At 41.8% G+C, this 16902-nt stretch overlaps 1 protein-coding gene across 1 annotated transcript in view; it reads right to left on the reverse strand.

Annotated features, from left to right (window-relative positions):
• Positions 1–16590, reverse strand: part of tenm1 (teneurin transmembrane protein 1) — a 300581-nt gene extending 283991 nt beyond the window's left edge. The window contains exon 1 of the mRNA XM_081611713.1: positions 16085–16590. The gene's annotated coding sequence lies outside the window, so the exon portion shown is untranslated. The remainder of the gene's footprint in view (positions 1–16084) is intronic.
• Between the last annotated feature and the right edge of the window lie 312 nt (positions 16591–16902).

Below are 16902 nucleotides of genomic sequence, written 5' to 3' on the forward strand. Positions count from 1 at the left end.
GCTACAAATAAAGGGCAAACGTGCAGAAACATGCCATTCAAATATACTTGACTTATCTCGTTTTCACACATTAATGTTCATATATATCTTGGTATTTACTGGTGAATTTGGGAATCCACCTGCCTCTGCTTCCAAATACAATGTAGGCACGTCTCATGGTTATAAACCTAAACAAATGAGTGGGACTTTATTTGTGCTACAAATGGATTAACAGTAAGCGCTTGTGTGCATTGACAATGTACGTACATGCCATTGCGGGTTTTCATTCCTAATTCATTTCTAATCAATAATTAATCACTGTGTAATGAACTCTTCAGCACTCAGTTTAACATTAATACAGAGTGACAACGCTGAGTGCAACACATGCATCGCATTACATCGTGAGCCCCTTCCTCGTCTTCAACCCTGTTATGCCTACGTTTGTTTCGTTTCAAACCCTCCCTCTCGCTTTCTCTCTCTTACACACACACACACACACGCACACACACACACACGCACACACACACACACACACACACATTCAGCCAAACATACAAGAGGACGGGAGTGATAATCCATGGCTACACAGATGCAATAATATCTAATGGGACCCTTCACCCGCTTGATCCCCCCCATTTCCTATCCATTTATTTATTCAAACTGTGCAACTGTGGGCCAAGGCGCTATTTTTTCTTTTCTTTTTTTTTCTTTTTTTTTTTTGGTGCAAATCTGCTTAGAGGAAGCGATGAAGACTCACATACACAGTTGCCTGCCTTTAAACAGGATTTGCACTCCGAGTCATCTCCAGAGGGGCGGGGCCCCTCAGATATCCACCATAAACACAAACAACTCAGCAGAGATCGTTGCGCGCATCCGCCGAGAACCACAAGGACGAGTCAAAACCGATTTCCATTCCCCAATATCTCATGCGATTGAGCTCAAATCATGACGAACAAGAGGAGAGAGAGAGAAAAAAAAACAGAGAGAGAGAGAGAGAGAGAGGAGGCGGAGAGGAGAGGGAAAAGAGCGAGGCACAGAGAGGATTGGAGCCAGACAGAGGCAGAGAAATTGAGTTTCACATGGGTAAATAAACAAGGCGGATGGGGAGAGCGGAGTGCCATCCGACAATATTAGCTTCTCAGATTATTGATACAGTATAGTTCAAGGATTACAAATGCATTTCCACCATGCAGGGAGCATCTTATTTTCATAAGAGCCAAGAGAGACACCAGCAAAATGGGAGATACTTTCTTTGTTAGCTCCGGCCTTTCACGCTCCTTTCCCCCCTCGGAGCTTGTTTGCGCAGAGATGAGGAAAAAAAAAAAATTCCACTTTCTAAAGACGCCGCGCGAGCTGGCAGAATGACGATGAGACCCCTAAAGAAACGCGTTCACGTCGCAGCTCAAACTTATCACAGCAGATACTTCGAAAGTCAAATCGTGACAATCCCCATTGTAGCTCGCAGGTTTGATTCGTTTTTGTTTTTTTTTTCTTTTTGTCTCCTGGAGCAATGGCTTAATCATCGGATGAGAACAGCAGCACAGTTTCCAGCTACAGATGCAGATCCAGGCTACAGGTCCTACGGGAGTAAACAATGAGCCGTCAGAGGAAGACGCCTCTCCTGGAGTGAGAGTGTGTGTGTGTGTGTGTGTGTGTGTGTGTGTGTGTGTGTGTGTGTGTGTGCGTGGGTGTGTGTGTGTGTGTGTGTGTGCGTGTGTGTGTGTGTGTGTGTGTGTGTGTGTGTGGGTGTGCGCGCGCGTGTGTGTGAACACACAGAGAGACGGGGCTTAAGAAACTTCCACTTCCACTCGTTAGCACTGCCGTGACTCCTCAGGCATGTGACAGGGACTACTGTGACGAAAAGGCCCTGAAGGACCCACAGGACCCTGTTATGCCTACGACCACCCAAAACGCAACAGAACACAACGCCACCTACTGGCACCCCGCAGCGCCTGCCGAGAAACAGGGAGGCCTGAATGCCAACCGGGCATGAGGAGAGTGATGGATAGATAATGAGAGGTGTAGGGATCTCACAGAGAAAATTGGGGGAATTGAAGGATGGAGAGATTGCCAAGTGAGACATGGAGTGATAGAGAGTTTTAATTAGCGGATAAGGGCGCGCTATATCTGTGAGCGGCGGCGGCGGCACTCTTGTCACGTAGTTGTGCTTTCATAGCTGACCAAGCCTGAAATCTCTTGTTGCTAATACCGAGTTTACCAGCAGAACACGTACTGTTGCGTGTTACCCACACACACACACGCACGCACACACACTTTAAAACACGTCGGCCTGGAGCACAACGCTGCATACCGGCGAGGCTTCAGAGACGAAACGCTGACAATCAGCCGCAGACGGACACACAGGCACTGCCCTTGCGCCTACACGTACTTATAGCGTTTCACAGTTCCTGAAAAAAAACAACAAAAAAAACAAAAAACACACACTTGAACGCCCACACGCCGCGGAGAATCAACAGCCTTTTCTGGCCCTCGCAGCGGAGACAGTATTGCACCGACGTTTGCTTTCCTGCGCTCCTCCTGCCGCGTCCTCGCCGCACGGCGTGCCTTCATTCTTTCACTCAGCAGGTTAATGCGCGTTTGCAGCGCGAGCCGCAGAGAGGTGGCACGATGAGCAGTCCTCATTGTGTCCTCGCTCCCTTCAGAGCGAGAGCATGACTGAAAAGCAGGAAATGGAGTCTGTGTGTCCCTTCACAGAGCAGATCAGTTCCTGTCAGGGAGCTGTCAGCGGGCTGGGAAGCCATCCTGGACCATTTGACTATTTATAGTGGACACGGCTCAAATCCCACATCGGCACTGCAACGCCTGAGTGGCGTGGAGAAATCCATAAGGTCCTCTAGTATTCATGGCCTCTGAGTGTGGCCGAGAGCGAAGGAATCGCTCAGCTTAAACTTTTCAAAGGACATTTTTTTTATATAAATATATATATAAATATATATGTCTTAACTGCAGGTAAGACTTACTTTCTGTCAGACCTTGACTACACGGTACGGCCCTTTTCCTGCTGCGTCTTAGCAGAATACCACTTTCTATTCATGATATCCACCTCTGCTGCTCTGTGATCTAAATCCCTCTGCTGATTCCCCAGTAGGCCGAGGAGTAAACAACAACAAGAAAAAACAGACACACACACACGCACACACACACACGCACACACACACGCACACACACATGGTTCAACTTGAGATTCCCTCAGTGTTATACTCTTACATAAACACCATGACATAACGCTATAAGTTAGAGGCGTAGCAACAAATGTAGTACACAAAAGCATGACCAAACTAGATTACAGGGATATTTTTGGAAAAACACCCGCTCTGCCTGGGATATTTGTTTTTTGTTTTTTTTTTACAGATACAAGTTTCACAAAACTCATGAAATGTGCTTTAAAAATTCTAATTACTGCTGATTAATCTAAACCTAGTCTTTACTCCACATGTTATGCTATTCAGTTCCTCGATTTGGGTGTTTTGACACTTACATAAATGTTTCAGTGACCTCAAAATGCTTTTTAGATCATTTCTGTTTAGTGAAGAATTACCCAGATTATGTTTGATCAGCATTACGAGTTTAGCTTAGCATCAATACGGAGTTTGAATGCAGAGGCCATCTTTACAGCTGTTAGCGGCTAACGGCGGAGTCCAGCTGTGGCGTTCTCACACAGCTTAGAAATCATAAATCTTTTGCCATCAGACTGTCGGGGCTGGGTTTTTTTTTTCTTTTTCCCTACAGCTTACCAAACAAGCTCCTTTAACACTTTAGTAACCCGGCAACATCTTTATTAGCCTACTCATTTCCTTATCGTCAAAGCTACAAAAGCAACCAACTTGAGAGCTAACTGATTAACTGGATGGTCAGAAAAATATTTTTATTTACACATCCTGATCAAATTTGGTCTAAACAAAGAAAATCAGGCGAAATATTTGAGAGATGTTGTCTGTATTTTGTTCCATATTGTCACCTTCCTATATTAATGGCTTATGTCTTTTTCTTTGCCAAAAGATGATTTTGGCAAAAAATTACTTTTGGCATAAAACAAAAGAGGACTTAAGCATATTGTGACCTTCCTAAAATAATAGCTTGTATAGAACAGTCCAACACTGTTGGACTTATATCTTCATCTATTAATTTAAAACCTAACCCATATCAGCTATAAGTCAGACAGTTTTCTGAAAACCAAGTGTTGGCGTGACTTAGTCATTTTGACCCAAGTACCTAGTTTTATGAATAACATCGTTAAGCAATTATTAGTGTTAGTCATATTCAATCCTAGACAACCTACAAACACAACCCAAGTAGTGCACTGCTGACCAAATGGCTGAAAGACGACTTATCGAGCATTTCTCCACGAATCTCATCTAAAGGACTTTAAGTCAAAGCAGCAGCATTACTATAACTTTAAATCTTTTTACCAGTAATGGCAGAACCTGCAAAGAGGTCCTGTGTTTACATCCAACGCCCCAAACGTCAACCTGTAGGCATGTGCGGACATTTGATCACACAAAACACGAGACTCAAAGCTGCTTAATCAATATTCTTGACAAGGCAAAGCCTCGTTCAACACAACTGATATTCCCGCTCTCCTGTAAAATAAACAAACGTCGGCCCTCACACTGCAGGACCGGAAGGATGCTCACACTAACTAGCTCCGCAAATAAAGCTTAACTCCATGAGTGACAGCCTCCTAAGCTCTCTGCATCAGCCACTTCTTGGTAAAAAGCCTCTCTCAATAATGCATTCGACCACTAAAACCCTTCCCAAAATACCCAAAGCAGAGCTGGCTGCATTGTGGACGCTAAATTAATTGACTAATCAATGCCATTGATTCCAGAAATTGGATTTGGCGATTAGCGATTCAGACAGTTACTTCCTGCGCGTCCCTCCTTTATGAAGTTGTTGATTACAGTGAAATGAGTGAGGAAAGAACATTAGCCCTGCAGAGGAGGCCCTGAAAAGATCCACAAGGAGCGCCTGAGCTGCATGACAGATTGATTTCTGAGAGCTAAGTGGGCTAATCTTCCATCTACGCCGTCGCAAAGAGATGCTTGTCATCTTTGACGGAAGCCAAAACAGCGTTTAACGTTCAAGGACGGGGATTTTTTTTGTTATACTCCAATAAAAAAAAACAACACATATCCCATACTTCACCTTATTTCTCACTCTGCATGTTAAGTTCGTTTGGCGAACCAAAGGACATTGAGGCACGCAGCCGCCTGAACGCATCACCTTCACGCGCCTGTCCGATGCGCGTGCGCCTCCGAGCGGCGACACGCGGGTTGGCCGCGCTCTCTGATAACAACTCTGAAGTGTGGCGAAGATGTAATATGGAGCCACTGGATATCTGAGCATTGTTTCTCGTAGCCCGAAGGCTTTCCGCTCAGGTATCGGTGAAAAGAGCCGTAGCAATTTTCCAGATAAACAAATCATATAAGCTTGAAATCAATAGCACCCATTGTAAAACGTATTTGTTGTTAGGAAATAGCAGAGTCATTTTAGGCACTTTTCTCCTTTCAGCATCACATATACCTTGCATTGTTTCTCTATTTATCCACTACCCTATTTGCCACTGTAAGCTTTGCTTTTCTTTTTTAACCTTTCAAAGGAAATTTGTTAAGCAAAACGGCAATGTGCACGTCCCGTAGAAAATTTGCATCCTTCATTTTGTTGCATCTCAGGCGAATCATTGTGTCCTGTAACAACATTAAAAGAAAAACAATATGTGAACGTACTGAGAACGGCTCCTCCTGGGAGCACATCGGCTCGGCCCGACACGCGGTGCAGCAGCTGTAACGTTTGGGATTTCAGGATCGCTCCATCTGCAGCAGACTTGTATTAGCTCAGGTTTATTCGAAAATTGGTTGCACTGTGCTGTCATGATTTTTCTAAGGGAAGTAGATATGGGGTTTTTTTCTTCTTCTTCTTCTGTTCTCACGTCATTGTTCTCTGTGCTGTTTTGACATGGCATCCTGGCTGGCAATCAGCGGAGGATATAAAGTACTTTTTGTCAGGCCACAACCAAAAATGTCAAAAGTATTATCGTGCAATTTTGTGTGGCTGACCAATGAAAATCACATGCCTGTTTGTTAAATTGGAAGGAAACTGACATGTGCTTTTCAAACTACTTTACAAACAGAAACAAATTAATACTTTGTAGACATTTATACTGTTTGCCACAGTGACAGCTGGAAATCTTTTTTTGTCTCAACCAGCTTTGTAGAAATTGACATTTCTTTGCAAAATAGCTTGGAGAGCTGGGAGGTCAACATTTGTCCCAGGCTCTAGTTTTTTATGGGAATATTTCAACATTTCAAGATTGCCCCATGTTTAACTCTATCAACCCTCACTGCATGGTGTGGTCACCACCACGTTTCATCATGCAGATGACGAAATCAGTGTTATTTCTCTGCCAGACATTAAAAGTTACACTTTCCTCTCTCCTGACCTACGTATCTTCATACAAATATGTTCCCTAAGCAAGCCGATGTATTTCTTGTGACTTAGGGCTTTTGTAAAAGAATATTTTAGTAATCGAGTACTCCAACGATTATTCTTAAGATTAATTGAGTAATCGGATAATAAAACATAATTTAACGAAGCGTCGAGACAGATACATTTTCCCCAAGGAATTTTAATAATCGAGGTACTCGAATTCATTCGAGGAATCATTATAGCTACATCTTCCCTAAAGGAATTTATGGAGAGACCAATGAGTGTTTGACCTTGTGACAGATCCTACCATCCAACGTGTTGATTGTTGCAGCTCCTCCAAAGCTACCGTGGGTTTCTCATCCACTTTTCTGATTAATGCTCTCCCTGCTTGGCCCTTCAGTTTAGGTGGACAGCCATGTCTTGATTGATTTGATGTTGTCTTATACATTTTCAAAGTTTAACTGAACTACACTGAATCATGCGCCATCGTACCGTACATTCAAAACACAAGGCATTGAGACAGGCGCTGCCCTAAACTTTCACTGTTTGCCGAGTCGCTCGACCTTCATAACTCTGTTTAATCTCAAATCTTCTCTAACAAACCTCTTGCATTGACTTCTGGTTGAATGCAGTGACACGACAACCATCTTTATTTGTCAAGATTTTTAAAGGTGTGAATTATTTTCCAATCTGTGTCGGTTTCATCGCATCAAACTGTAATTTCACAGAATATACAGTGGAACTTTGAGGGCGTAAAAAGTTCATGAGGACTAAACACAAAGGCATGTCTTCATAACATGAAGTTAATTTGGTCAATGGTGCACATGCTTGAAGTAGTCCCCCAAGTTCATGGCTGAATCAAGCCCTGGTATTAAATTTTATAACACTAAGCATCCCTGGCGGTGCGGAGAAACACATTTTGAACTTTTGAACATTAACGCACTCCATTGTGTGTAACACACGGCTTCTAGCAGAGATGCATCAACAACCATTTTGAAGCAATTCATCTTTTCTGAGAGTTAATAATTCATGATCGTCTGGAGAAAGTAGAGCTATGAATATTACTGATGATACACATGAGGCTATTTACCAGTCAGCAGGAAATAGATGAACTCGTTTAGTGCCGGGATCGACAGTGTAACATTTGTGAGTTTTGTGTTGCTAAATAAATCATTTCATTGGCTGATTTAAAAAAAAAAAAGAAAAAAAAGAAAGAAACCTGAATGTAACTTATTCATAAAGACATATTGGACATGGTCATAAAAAGTCAAGTGTGTTTTTTTGTGTGCAGGCGCCTTGTTGTGTGACAAAATACACCAAATATATTTATTTACCAACTTTGCAAAAGTGAGAAAGGGTTTAAAGTTAAAGATATTAACGTTGCAGAACGTTGATGTCAAAACCTTTTTGACATCAAAGTTTATTCTGTACCACAAAAAGAAAAACATTATTGCCATTACAAGAATTATTCTTTCTCTGGTGAAAACAATAGGAACTTTAATTGATCGCGTTTGCAAACCACCAAATATTACGATTGGAATAATTTTGCTACTGTACTATTTTATCTCTTTTGAAAGCATCCAGGAATGTTTACATTTTAAAATAGAATGAAGGCCACACTAATTAATTTAATTTGTAAAGTGAAGTAAGCTTATATTTCTCTTTGTAAGGATTTTACTGTACGTATTACTATACGCAATTATTAATTTGTAGCCAAAGAGACAAAAACTGATCAATTTACAATTTTTCTAAATGTTGCAATAAATTTTTATTTCCATATCGTCTACTCCTAGTTGGTAAGTAAAGCCAGGTTTTCCTACGTTACAAAACGCTACTTGCGTGGCAAGGCGCTTCATTATCAGGCACCACTTGCCTGTTGTGTAAAGAAATATATTAGCATCATCCACCAGAGTGCACATGGAAATGGGAGGTGAGGGACCGCATTATTATTGCCATTTCTGGCAGAAAACACATTTTAAATTAACACCATTTGTCTTCATAAGACTCACATTTCATTTCATTTTATTACACAAATCTGATTCATATCCAGTTTGGGTTTTTTTTGTCGCACCGCATTCACTCAGAGAAGTAAGATCTACTGCTGTAGCTAATTGCAATTTTCAGTTAATATGTAGGATATTACCACTGGGAGGGAAGAAACTGTTAAATTTCTCATACCGAAAAGTTGTATTTTAGAGCTGCAGCTTTTTTCGTGATGTAATTTATTTATATTCTGAAATCATCTCTCACATTCTCCGCTACCGACTGACTAAAACAAGAAGGAGAACTATTATGCTTCCTTGAACAATGTAGGACATGTTTCTGGACTATGCAAAACATGTTCATTACATTCTCTTCAAAAAAATTTTTTTAAATCATTCACAGATTCTGGTCAGCTTTGCCTAATTTGAGCATCTTTTTACACGTGAAAACGGCTGCAAACAGATGCACAGTTGTGACCCTAAAACCTAGCCGTCAAGGATGCAAGAAGGGGTTTCTTAAAGGTAAGTCAACAGAATCACAGTCCCAGATGGTGTCCAGACCACCAACCTGGACGGGTTGGACTGACCCCTCGTGCGCCTTTGCTAGTTTCAGAAACTGACGGGACATTCCCATTATCCGACATCATCCTAGGTGTCCAGCTAAGAATGGGAGAAAGTTTTAATCTGCTGATTCAGCAGGGACAGAACTTTCTTCCACTCGAAGTCTGGTGGTAAATCCTGCCGTTAATATTCCACATATTAACTTTTCAGATAATAAGTTTGCACAATTTGTGCAAACTAGAATTATCTATGGCAATGTGGCTGTGTCACTGAATGGCATTAAAAAGTAAAATGAAGCTAATCAGCTGTGTTCACCTTGATTTGGAGGATGTGCATGGACATTTCTTGCAGCCAACAACAAAACACTTCTTATTTCCAGCAGCCATTGTACAACAGCAAAATCAGCTTCAAAGAATAAAATGAGCAGAGCTCCAGTTGGGTCGCTACTAGGTGATGGGCTGAGCTGGGCTGGGCTGGCGTTGCTAGGTGAGGTGCAGCTCCCTCTAATTGTGACTTAATGATAGGAAGTTTTGTCCAGACACCAATAGCACTTTTATTTATTTGGGGATTTTTTTTTACAAAAAAAAAAAAAAAAAAAAAAAACAGTGCTGGGTTGTTTTTTTAGTGCTTTAACTGTGTCATTTAGACAATTATCTGATGTCAGCGTTAGCATGCTAACATTAGCATACATTTTATGATTAGCATGCTGCATTATGCTATGCATCAACTCATACAGTGTTTTCCTCCAAGCTATTAGTTAAGTTTATAGAGACACCGCTACAAAGTCGCTTACAGATGGATAAGAGAACATTTTGAACTCTGATGTTGACCTCAAGTTAACTAAAAATATAATTTCTGAATATTTTCCAGATTTGTTTTTGATCATTCTCCTGTACCGCAGCTGAAAAAAAAAATAAGAGCTGCATGTTTCGTCTTGGCAAGAAAAGCAGGACAAAATGCAACTGATGTAAACCTACTTATTTCGACACCAACTAAAAAGATGTGCTCTTTGAAGTGGAGGACAGGGCATGTTGTAAAAAATTGGTGGGAGAGGCAGAAATTGATTTTTATTTTTTTTTCTCTCCTCAATCGTTGTCTCCGCCGACTCAATTAATAAAAGTTTACCTGCTGGAAACGTGTGTGTGTGTGTGTGGATGGGAGATTGCCTTTAAGTGTGAGTGAAGGCGACAGTTTCCCAAAAAGTTTGTTTACTTTCTCGGAGTTGGCAGCTGCAGTCAGATTTATTTGAGTTTCAGGTTAGTAAAACCCAAAGTCTAAACTATCTTTATAAAGTAAAGAAAATACAACTGTACAGTAAAAGGATCTTTGCTAATAGTTCAATAATCATTACCTCAATGATCCTTTCTTCAAGATTATTAATGAGCTCATTAATTTGTAAGAATATAAACATATAACAAACATATTTTGGACTCTGATTACTTTTTGATCTACAGCAACAAAAAAGAATTATTACAAATAAAATAAATAAAACGTCTTCTTTATTTGACGAGGGGTGCATAAGACTGACATGACGTAACACCAGTCATGAACATGAAGGACTCTTTATGACTGTTTGACTGTTGTTATAAAGTGTCATTTGGTAAATAATGACACTTTTAATGCAAAGTTGCATTAAAAGTCCATTAAAAGTGCCAACTTTGCATTAAAGTGTCATTATTTACCAAATAATGCAAAGTTAGCACTTTTAATGCAACTTTTAAATAAACTTTGCATTAAAAGTGTCATTACTTTCTGAATGACACGTCATGACAACAGTCATAGACATTCATAAAGACTCCTTCATGTTCATGACAGCTGTTATGCCATGTTTATGACAGTGTCATATTAGTCTTATGCACAATCAAATAAAAGTGTTGCCAATGTTTTATTAAAAGATTCATAACCGATGTTCTCACACACAGCTACATCAACAACAGTCCTCCACCTAAACTCTTCAGCTAGCTGCACTGCAGTAACAAACCTGCAGTGAAACACAAGACTCACTTATTTTTCAAAAACTATACATTTGTACAGATAATTAGTTATCTGGTGTTTCATCCTCCTGGCTAAAATTTGAAAGGACGATCACTTTTTGGAAGGTGGGATGCGATTGCATTTCCACAATCTAAAATCTCACCTAACACTCATCATTTTTTTGTTTTTTGGGGGTTTTTTTTCTCTAAGGTAGAGAGTTTCTGACTCTTGTCCGGAGCCCAACGATAGGAACAACATACTCCAGAGGAGACGCCAGCTGAGACACAGCAGACCGCCTTGGGCCTGTGAGTGTGCACATGTGAACCTGCCTTAGTGTGTGTGTTTTTGGTGCTACGGGAGCCAAAGGTGGTTCTGGTTGGGACGCCGCTGATGTTGCCCTCCAAGTTGCTCCCAGCATAAATAGAGAATAACATTTGGTTGAGGAGCAAACAGATAAAGAAGGTATCGTACCAAAGAAAGCAATTTAAAAGGCTTGAAATTAATAAATTAATGAATAAATGTATTCCGCTTTCGAAAATAGGTGGTGAAATAAACAAGAATTGGCAGCAGAAAAGTCATTAGTACTAAGATATTTCTTCCAAAACGCAATATGTCACTTGGCGAATAGAGCGAAAAAAAAAAATCTGTAAACAATTTTTTAGACGCATCTCATAATTACCAATTTAGAATGACAAATAGAAGGTTAATATATCTTTAAAAGACATGTTTGCCATGTTTATTTTTTGATGAACAGTGTGTTTTTGGTGGTGGACAGACAGGGCCCACACATAATCTGGTTCTAATATCATAAGAACATCGTGCTAATATAGAGTTTAAGGGGGTTAAGAGCAGGGGATGGGCGTCAGGCGTTTATCACTACAAAGAAGAAATAAAACACAAACCTCCATATAAATAAGTAAAATTCTCCAGTTTTTTCTATTAGGTTTTGAAATAAACCAAAACTGGCAGCAAATTAGCGCCAAGAGTTTATTTTTTTTCACCCCAAAATGCAATATGTCACGTTAAAACACGACTTAAAGTAAAACAATTAAAGCCTCATACATCTGCTGAAGACCTAATTCCTACATTGAAACCATAGTTTTTTGGAGCTTTATAACTTGCTTGCTTTTTTAATAGAGGATTATTAGCAAGGACTGAATGGCGAGGGCGGGGTCAGCCGGAGGGCGTGGCAACCACATTTATAGAGGTAAACATTGGAAGACCCAACCTGAAGCCCACATAACGGTGGAGGATGGAGGGTGTAGGAGATTAGTTCCAACTATTTAAAGTGATGAAGCTACAGCCAAAGAAGACTGATGGAGTAACACTTTTCATTTCCTTTTTTGTTGTCGCAATAAATACTTTAAAACACACTGCGGTAAAATCTGAAGCCCAGATCCATCCACGACTCTGATATTCTCAGTGCATATATATTCGGTAACCACTGGGACATCTCCAGGAACACTTTTTTTACTGGGTTAATTTGACGATATTATATTTTTAATGTCACAGTGCCGGCAGTTTGCTTTTCGTGGAGTTCATCCCCGCGGGATGAGTGGAGGGAGCAGTGAACGCTCGGAGGTTCCACGTCTCAGCGTTCGTGTTTGCAAAAAGTCCAGCTTTCCGATCGTTCGCCTTTTCGCTTGGAAACAACCAGCAGGGTGGCAGACACTCAAATGCGTTTTGGTGCTTTCGAAGCAACTGAATTTCTCTTGTTGTGCGACGGACTGGGCCTCATATTGGCTGCCAGTTTAAGCTCTGACTCCAGAATTAAGTGTCATATGTCCTCGGACTACTTTTCTCCCTTCTAATTCGTGACCCCTGATTTTGTTGAAGAGGTTTTTTTTTTGGGTTTTTTTTCATTTTGCTGGGAACTTCTCGGTCAGAAAAGACAAGCGTGTGTGAGCGATTCCATGCGAGAGGAAGCATTACAGTGCCAGCGGCTACTGCATTCCTGGAATGAAAATTCATAAATAATGCAGGGATGGATAACAAAAAAAAAAAAAAGAAGAACTCCCCCGCTGTCTCACACAGCTATGCACTATCCAAAGGCCATGTGATATCACTCACATTTCTGAAAAATACAAATTATTAGGAGGTAAGGAAAGATGTTGCAGTAAGAGGTGTTTTTTTTTTCTTCCTTTTTTAACTGGGGACAATGAGACCTGCAGACAGCTGGGGCAACATGCCAGTAGCCCTAACAATCGGCACTCCGGGGCTAAATTTGCAAGAAGCTGCACTGAAATAATGATGTGACTCTAAGCCAAGAAGCACAGAGCAAGCCACTTTGAATTTCCAAAACGCACATATGCACCTTCTCCACTAAAAACAAACCAACAACCAAAAAAAACAGAGGGGAAGAAAAAAAAACAAAACAACGTCAAAACAATTAAAAGAGGAGAAGGGAAACATCTGAAAGAAGACAATTAGCACATCAGGAAAGTAAAACCTCCAGCTCTGAAAACATGACTGACAGGTCCGGTGGTCGGGTGGCTTACTGACAGAAACGCCTCCTCTGTGGCGTGTGACATAATTGCTGACGTGACGCTTCAGCTCTAAAGCCTGCCCCTCTAATTGTTGAGGTGTGCTACGGGAAAACATGCACTTAATCTGCGTGCAGCAACCCTGCAGGGCCTCAAAAAAATTTTTTTTTTAAATCCAGGAAGGAAGCACACATTTTACAACAGCAGAGAGCTACAAGCCCCAGATATGACAGACTTAAACGTAACGCTACAATCATCCACCGCCGCTGCCTCCATACATCTAAATCATCTGCCTATGCAGAGAGCAGATGTTTGTGTGAATGGGGTGAAACCCCCAGAAAAGAAGTGTGTGTGTGTGTGTGTGTGTGTGTGTGTGTGTGTGTGTAAGCCAACTTCCTCTATGTGCATTTTATTAATCACACACAGTGTAAAGGACTGCCTTGACGCAACATCTGCTAAGCTGTTACGCTTCAAGAGCAACGATGACATGCTCAGAGATCGCACCGATCGCATCAAGAGAGGCGGAATCGGACGATTTTTTTTTTTTTTCCCCTCCCCGATCTGCGAGTGTCAGGCTGAACTCGCGATTCGTTTCGCTTTGAAATGAATCGAAAACGTAGCACTAGCATCGCTTTCTGTCTGTAAACACATCCGGCAACAGCACATGCTTTTTTTTTTTCCTTCACACAACTCACTTGAGTGTGGTAAAGAAAAAAAAAAAAGAAAGAAGATCAAATGAAGGTTATTAACATATGCTTTGATGTAGAAATTGGGATATTTTTTGTAATTGCCTCATTTATTCATCCCTTGCAGCACATTTGTCTACCATTTTTCTGCGTTAAAGACTTTGTAGGATTGAGAAATCTAGATAACTGGAATTGGCAGATCTGACCTTAAAAAACAACAACAACAAATAGAATAAATAAAAATCTGGACCAGCCAAGAAGGCCCTGATGAGTGCATCTGTATATTAGAGTTTAACTGCCCTTGATGACCAAACCTGACTTTGATTTTTATTTTTTAACAAACGTCATGCTAACCCGTAGGAAGACTGGTGAGGACACTCTGATGATGGTGGAAGACAATTTTTAGGAAATCGTCTCTCAAATATCTTTTTTTTTATTTTTTTTATCAGAAACTCAGGCTGCTCTAAATTGCTCAAACCTAAAACAAATCAGATTTGATTTCTTCATTTATTTATTGTCATTATGGCTTTACATAAAAAATACACACCTTGGAAGATTCAGCTGCAAAGTTGCCCAACCTGAGCCAGAAGATGGAGGAGGAATAATCCAGGGTTGATTTCTATGTTCAGATCCTACAGGTTCAAACGTAGATCTAACCGATCCAGAACAAGCAGTGGCTGCAGGAGAAGCAGGCCGTCTCATCCCTGAGGACGATTTGCATCTCTTCAAATCTAGTAGCTCATAGTAAAATAAGGCTTAGCTACCAAAAACCCTCACTTCAGAATTCTTCTGATTTTTCTTTTGTTTCCCCCCCATCTATGATCCATTTTTCCATCTATTGCACAAGCATAATGTATTATTTATTTGTATTTTTTTTCCCTCCCTTACTATAGTTTACTCAAAGCAATTATTCATAATCCACTGTGAAGGAGAGCAGCAGTGAGCAGGTCTAACAGAGCATGTCCACCCTTGGTGCAATTTGTGCACATTAATTAGAATTTATCAACAAAAAAATTATTTATATATATATATATATATATATATTTGGGTTTTAATTATTGTTGCCCCCACGCACTTTCTAATAAAATATTAATACATATGTTTTTGTAGTCTTTTTTTTTTCTTTCTCCTTCTTCTGCAGCAGCATCGTTCAGTGCTGGAAGAAGTTGCAGGGGAAAAAAAGGGATTTAAAAAAAAAAGAAAGAAAAGAAAACAGACGCTCGGCTGCGGATCAGATCGGCGCACACGGTGTTCAAATGTGTCCTGACGTGCCTGCTGGAGCCGCGCTGGTGCTCATGTCTGTAACCACACACAGCCCGGGCCAATCGAGCGAAGGCTGCTGATGCTGGCGGGGTGCATGTGTGTGTGTGTCTGTGTGTGTGTGAGAGGATGGTGAGGAGGGGGATTTGAGATCTGCACCCCGTCTGGTTCTGAGCGCTTTAGATAGGAGAGCCAGAAGTGGAGGCGAAAACTCGAGGCGAAGCATGCAGTTTGCAGAGAGGAGGCGAGAGGAAGAGGAGGAGGAAGAGGAGGAGGAGGAGGAGGAGGGGGAACGGAGGAGGTGGAGGGACACATGAAGCAGGCATGCCCGGCTGCTGATCCGCACTCTCCCCGCCGCCCCCCCCCTTCCCCCCCATGAACTGTCATCGTTCAGACCGCTGGAAACAAAGTCACTCCGTGTCCCCCACTCTTCCAAATAAAACGGGGTGTTGATGATTTATATAGAAAAGGAGCAGCACGTACACACACACGCGCGCGCGCGCGCGCATTCACGTACCCCGTCTTTTTCCTTACATTCTGCTTCACATGCAAACACATTCACACACAGTGGGTCATACAGCACCGCAGAACAGCTGATAATAAGCATTTCCTGCATCGCAGCCGAGACGCACTACAGCCAGCCTTCCCCCGTAGACAGAAAAAATATATAATAATTATAATAATAAAGGCCAAAACTAAAGACGTCGCTCACCTTTCCGACGTAAAGCCATTCCTTTAGTCCGACTCTATGCTTGCAGACGCTTAAAGACTTGAGCAAACCAACCTTCCCTTCCTTCCTTCCTCCCTCCCTCCCTCCTTCCTTCCTCCTTCTTGTTGGAAATGTGCTCCTGTTTAAAAAATGTGATGGTCTGGCTCGGAGGTGGCGGTGCTGATGCTGATGATGCTGCTGCTCGCTCCCGAATGCCGACAGAGAGGACGACGAAACGATTTGCGCGGAATAGGAAGGGATCTCCTTGCAGAGGCTGAAAGCCAGCAAACAAGCCAGTCAGTCAGTCGTGCTGTGCTGCACTGTGAGAGAGAGAGAAACAGAGAGAGAGTGCGTGTGTGTGTGTGTGTGTGTGCGTGTGTGTGTGTGCGCGTATGTAAAGGAAGGAGTATAGTGTATGGAGCCCGGCGCGGTGCGTTTAGCCGCGGTTGAACCCAAATGAGGCTGATGCTGCTGGAGCTGCCGGTGAGAGGCTCGGTGCTGCTAGAGCACTTTGCCTGGATCGTACCACCGCTCCGACTGGAAAGGGGGGTGTGGCACAGACACGGGCACTAAAATAAAAAATAAATAAAAGAAAAAGAAAATAACGCGCACTGGCGTCAGGAGGAGGTCGTCTGGACCGCCGGTTCGGGTCGTTCAGGTGCTGCCGTATGGCCGCGCCGCGGGCCCGCGGAGTGCTGACTCACCATCACAAAGTTCTCTGTGTTTCTGCCTGGAAGCGAAGCAGCAGCTAGGAAAGTGACAAACAGGAAAAAACTGTTCCAGTGATCAACAGGCTAGAGAGCTGAGAGGATGAATATCTG

This window comes from Poecilia reticulata, chromosome 10 (genome assembly GCF_904066995.2).
Source record: "Poecilia reticulata chromosome 10, P_reticulata-male-v2, whole genome shotgun sequence".
NCBI lineage: Eukaryota > Metazoa > Chordata > Actinopteri > Cyprinodontiformes > Poeciliidae > Poecilia > Poecilia reticulata.